This window comes from Bidens hawaiensis, unplaced genomic scaffold (assembly GCF_021521415.1).
Source record: "Bidens hawaiensis isolate Kalapana, Puna unplaced genomic scaffold, B.hawaiensis_p1.1 tig00002306_1, whole genome shotgun sequence".
Taxonomy (NCBI): domain Eukaryota; kingdom Viridiplantae; phylum Streptophyta; class Magnoliopsida; order Asterales; family Asteraceae; genus Bidens; species Bidens hawaiensis.
In genome coordinates this window covers 2,411,732-2,417,607 of record NW_027491123.1, presented here as the reverse complement: position 1 = coordinate 2,417,607, position 5,876 = coordinate 2,411,732, and the positions used below count along the sequence as shown (strand labels likewise).

The 5,876-nt window shown below is 38.8% G+C and overlaps 1 long non-coding RNA gene across 1 annotated transcript; it reads right to left on the bottom strand.

Annotated features, from left to right (window-relative positions):
- Nucleotides 1–2,419: 2,419 nt before the first annotated feature.
- On the bottom strand, nt 2,420–4,741 carry LOC143616090 (uncharacterized). The gene is made up of 4 exons (XR_013150601.1): nt 4,601–4,741; nt 3,349–3,566; nt 2,584–2,719; nt 2,420–2,508 (listed from the first exon to the last, which is right to left on the bottom strand). It is a non-coding gene; the product is annotated as an uncharacterized LOC143616090 (long non-coding RNA).
- Between the last annotated feature and the right edge of the window lie 1,135 nt (nt 4,742–5,876).

The window sequence follows — 5,876 nt, the reverse complement described above, 5'->3', positions numbered from 1 at the left end:
CGGTCAGGGATTTTTTGACATGGAGAGGGTTGATCCAGAAGAGAATGTACAGGTCCCGGTTGAACGTGCTTCGGGTGTGAATGTTACTAGGGCAGCTACAACGGTGGCTGGCTCAGATTCTGATGATGAAGTGGCCGAAGCGAGACAGATTTTGGTAACACATGAACGGACTCATGGGAAGAGAAAGAGAACTGATGATGACAGCGAGTCAGACTATGAGGAAGAGGTACAACAGTTAGTACGGAGGTCAAGAAGGGAACGGATAGGTGCAGGATCGGGAGCCGGTGAGAGCTCTAGGGTGGTACGTTTCACTCCACCAGCACTATCCGGTATGACAATGGTTCCCTCATCATTACAGGTTACAAGGCCAAGCGCTACGGTTGTTCCCGTGGTGGCTACCTCATCTACATTTGGCCTCCCACCCACTACTTTCCAACTTTCGGCTCCTGAGATCGTTTCGTTGCCGCCTCCGACTGTTACTCCAACGGAGGTCGTGGCACAATTTATCGAGTCGACTGTTGTGGCCACTGCAGGGTTATCGGTGACGATACCACCTGCGGTTACGTCTATTTCTACTTCTGAGGTCCCGGTGACATCGGAAATCCCTCCTCAGTACACTCAAGATATATCACATATGAGGTTCGATTTCGATTCAACCCTATCAGACTCAGAACGAATAGCAGCACTTGAACGGGTCGTGGCAGAGCAGTCAAGGGTTAATTTTATCCAGACCCAGGCTATTCAACGCCTAGTTGCAGAGAATCAGATGCAGTCGTCTCTGCTGGTAGAACATGGAAAAATCATAGATGCTTTCAAGGAGTTCTTGGCATCTCAGGGGGAGACGAGCTGTAAAGGCGATGAGTTGAGGACCAAGAGACGAAATGATAGAGACGATGATCCCAATGCATCGAAAGATGCAGGTGGTGAGTTTCCAAGAACTGATCAAGCTCTTGGAACTTCCACAACTCAGGGGGAGTCGACAACTGCAGCTGGTGGTGATGATGTGGTGGTAGTGGAAGTTGAGGAGATGGATGATGAGTTGGTTGGTGATGATGATGTATTACCAGTGGAAGAGATAGAGAAGATTGGTGAAGAGATTGTGATTGATACAGAGATAGAAGAGGGAGAGATAGTTGAGGAAAATATTGAGCATGACATTCCAGATGTTGAGAAAGCAGATATGAGTAAAGAGATGGCAAGTGATGAATCTGAATGGGAAGAGCAGCCTAGATGGAAAGAAGGCTATGCTCAGTGGTTCGTCAAAACGAAACCAGCGGTTCCTACAATGTTTAAGAAGAGTTACAACATTAAAGGTTATGCTGAAGCGAAGAAAGGGATTCTTTGCTGGATATATGATGAGCAGTTGAGGCTCTTCGTGATTAAGAGATATGACGGTGTTCAGTATTTCAAAAGACTGTTAAGATCGTTGAATACACTGCCAGAATGTGAAGTGAAAGACTTAGCCAGATTGGGGTTGATTAACCGAAGTAATGATAATATGGCTAGAGTTATTGGGAAAATTGTGTGGAAAGAGAGTATAAAAGAGAAGAAATTTGAGCTGTTGAAACCACAAAAGGGAAAACTTGTTGAAGACAAGGATAGAGGTTTGAGAGCAGACGGAAAGCCTTGGATGATTATGAAGTATAAACCGATCCGGTGTTTGAAAGAAGTGCAGATGAAACTAATGCCCAAGGATGTGCTTAAAGACCTGAAGTGGTGGTATGTAGATTGTGAGACAGCTGAGGCAGTGATGGAAGACGAAGATGAACAAGAGCTGCTTAGAGTGTACGATCCGATGCATCTAGTGAACTTGTCACAAGCTGATTTGCAGGTGTTGAATGAAAAGAAGAGATTTTATATTCCTGCTTGGAAAGACGAAGCGAGGAAATATCAAAGAATAGTATCGGTTTGTGTTCGAGAAGGAGTGCATGCTTAAAGATGAAGATAAAAGATTGAAGATTACAAGACACGTGCTTGAAGATAAAGATATGAAGCTACTGCCAAGGGGGAGTCTGTTGGTGCAAGATGTCAGTAGTTCGGTGTCGAGTGTCTGTAATCGTGTTAGTTAGATTTGGGTTTTGTATGTAAGCGAAGTTGCTAACAAGTTCGCTTATATGGGCGAACTTGTTAGACAAGCGAAGTTAGGAACAACTTCGCCTGAACTTACCAGGCGAAGTTGTCGCCTATATAGTCTGCTAGGTTACGGCAGTTGTTTGATTGATTCACAGAAGTTGTCATTCGAGTTCGAGAGAGTTTGTATTCAGTGATCATAGTATCACGTGTTAACGGTTGCAATATAACGTCTTTGTGTTTATTGTAACGTGTTTAATCGTATAGTCTTCTACGCTCGTAACGTCTTACGTAGGGATTCCGCACCTACGTAGAACGCGATATCTCGTGTAGATCCGGCTGGGAACCTACATCCTCTGCTAGTACAATATTCTAAAGCTTCCGCAAGATATAAAGCTACCCGTAACCGCATTGCCCATTGCATAGGTTGTGTTTCCCCTATTTAAAGATTCAACAGATATCAAAACATACGCTTTTAAAAATAAAAAAAAAATTATTGTGTTACTAACTTACAATGAAATAGGTGTTTTGCAAGGGTCTCGTGTGGCATAAATTCAGCAACAAGTAACCGTTCATCGCCTTCACAACAACAACCAAGCAGATTGGCTAATCTAGGGTTTCTAAGTTGACCAACTGCTCTTGCTTCTTCCTGTAACAATTACAAAAATGAAGTTGACATTATCTCAAAATATGCAATTTGAACTTAATTGTCTAATGATAGGGGTGTACTCGTGACCTACTCAAGATTGGTTCGCTAAAACTTGAATCGAGCCGAGCTTAAACAAGCTCAGGCCTAAAATAAGCTTGTATAATAGACGAGCCGAAGCAGAGCTTCATATATCAAGCTCGAGCAGGCTCGTGAGCTTAAACAAACCCATTATTTATATAGTTTTTATTTTATATCAAATGAATATTTTATATAACTATTACTTTTATGTAAAACTTTATGATAAAAGTAACTACATGATTTATAGTTATGTTATATATTAAAAATAATATAACTAAAATACGTATAAAAATAGTTATAAATTGCATATAAATGAATTAGCAAATAATAAACGAGCGAGCTGAGGCAAGTTTGAGCTTGAAAGACTACTCACAACCCGAGCTCGAGCTTTAGAAATAGAACTCAAAACAAGCCGAGCTCGAGCTTTCGTGAGTTAACCAAGCGGATCTCAGGCTCAGCTCGTTTACACCCTATCTAATAGCCACTTCAACCAAAAGAATTACAAGAATGTAAAACATGTAGAGAAAGATACTTATATATAAAATATTTACCAAAAACTGTCTCGGGTCAGGCCATGCTGATCGATTAAACCGTTTAACAGCAATTCGCCTTTGGTTTGCCAACTTCCCTTTGTACACCACATTAGGTGCTTTCTCCCCGTGTTCAGAGACAATGTTCTCAACAGCAAATCCGGATGTCGAGGTTCGTAATTGTTCAATAGAGAATTCACGAAACGATGGCTAATCACTTGCCTCACCCAACTCGTTTTCTGTCCAAAAAGAAAAATCATCATTTACATAATCCTTTTTTGTTTATATTGACAGCATGTTTGTGTGCATGAACGGAAAAGGCCGATCTGTAACCGAAATGATCAAACCAAGACAAAAACTGACGGCTTGGTTAATGTTTCATAAAAACCAAGCTTTTGGTTTTATGGATTTTCATTTTTATCATTTAGTTTTAAGTAACTTATAAGAACTTAATATCTATCGTTACCAAAATATTTTAGTCCAGACTCCGGCTGCCTTCATCATCGTACTCAGTATATCCCACCAATAGCAAAGCTATGGTAGGGTTTGAGGAGGGTAAGATGTATACAGCCTTACCTCTACACCGTAGGAATAGAGAGGCTGCTTCCACTGAGACCCCCGGCTCGATAGAAGTTTTGCATCAAGCCTTGGACATAGGGCACATAACACTCAACCATGGCACACCGGCCAATTGGTGCATGTACCCTTTGTCTTTCGGCTATCAACACCACCACATGATGCCTGATTAACCTTCCGCCACTTTTAACGTTATTTTCACGAGATTAGTAAAATAACGTCAAAATTAGTGCAATTTCACTTTTGTCCACCCGAGGGTTCACACATATACACATTATATGCACGCACCGCAAGCAGGGTGCTCCGGACTCCAGATGTATCAAAATCAATTAATTATAAATCAACAAAAAGATTAGTCCCAGAGTTTTTAGGCCCAAATTATTAATCTTGGCCAAACTATTTTCGTCCCAAATGTTTCAAGCCATTTGGTTGAAATTCAAAACCGACCCATGCACACCCCATTTGGTTGAAAATCAACGAAAGAATTAGTCCCAGAGTTGATATGTTTGTATGTTAGTTGTTAAATGTATATTAGTGTGGTTTGTGTTCAAATATGGTTTATAAACAATTCTTCAAAACATAGATGTTACTCTATTTTTGCAATTCACCCTGTTGACCCGTTAGCATAGCCCAAGTCGACCCATTTCCAGATAAATGGAGCAGAATTGACACATAAAAAGGAGTGATTTTCACTTACCAACATTACTACGTTCACCTACCACTCCATCTTGTACAGTACTGCAACACGAGCCCATGGTTTCAAACGACTTGTCAATGCTTGACTTCTGCTACTTACAATCTTTGAACTCTTAAAATATATAATAATAAGATTTATAAATAATCAACACAGCTTCTTAGAGACTCGGTTTCTGCTTTTCGCCACCATGAATCATCAAAAGACCTAGTAAATTAGGTTGAACTGCAAATTCTTGAGCGGTTGCAAAACTCATTATAAAATTAAATACACAATTACAATTTAAACAATCAAGTTATCAAATTTATCAAAACTACCAAAGCTTTCCATATAAACTTCAAATTACATTCATTATTCCAAATCCTCAACCAGTTTACCTATTAAATTTCGGCAATCCCGTTAAATGTAATATACCCATCAAAAAACGCATAAAAAATCAGTAATCGGTACTGTGTGATTACAAGAATTAAATTATCTCAAGGCAAAAAGAACCCAGGTCTTAAAATAGACAATAAAGAGATCAAAAGTTGAAAAAAATCAAAGCTTTTTCCAACTTAGAATACATCCAATGCAACATCAATTCACATTCACTATCAGATCTCACATTTGTGCGCTTATAATAGCATAACTGCTATTAATATCAATATATGTAGCATGCCCATGAAACTAAATAAATAGATAAATAAAAACCTAAATTAGCATAAATCAGTAAGCTCAAATTACAAATCTTTAATTAGGGTTTCAAAGATTTCATCATCATCATCATCATCGTACTCAGAGGGTTTCAAAGATTTAAAACCTCAATTATTAAATTCCCCCTAATTGTGAAACATTACACATTAAACCAACCAATTGATCTGCAAATATCATTAATTAGCATAAACACAGCATACCCATCAATTAAATCTTGTAATTAGCACTAATCAACAAACCACAAGTTCAAGAATCTAATTAAAGCTTCAAACTTCAAACCCAAATCAGCTAAACTTCAAATTCAAACAAAAAATCAAAACTTTATGGAATCAGAAGCATAAAGATGAGTAAAGATCAAGAAATCTTGGTTGAAAGTACCGTGCAGATTGTTGGGTCAAAGCTCAATTTCAAGATTCTGTCACTAGAATGGATGAATCAGAGAGCAAGAAAGAAAGAAGAAAGAAAAGAAATGGGTTTGACAGCCTGAAATGGGAAATCTTGAGAGCATGTGTTTGTTTTTTTTGACAATAATAATAATCATGATAGTTTTTTTCACTTTATACCGACAATAAATTAAAACCTTTTT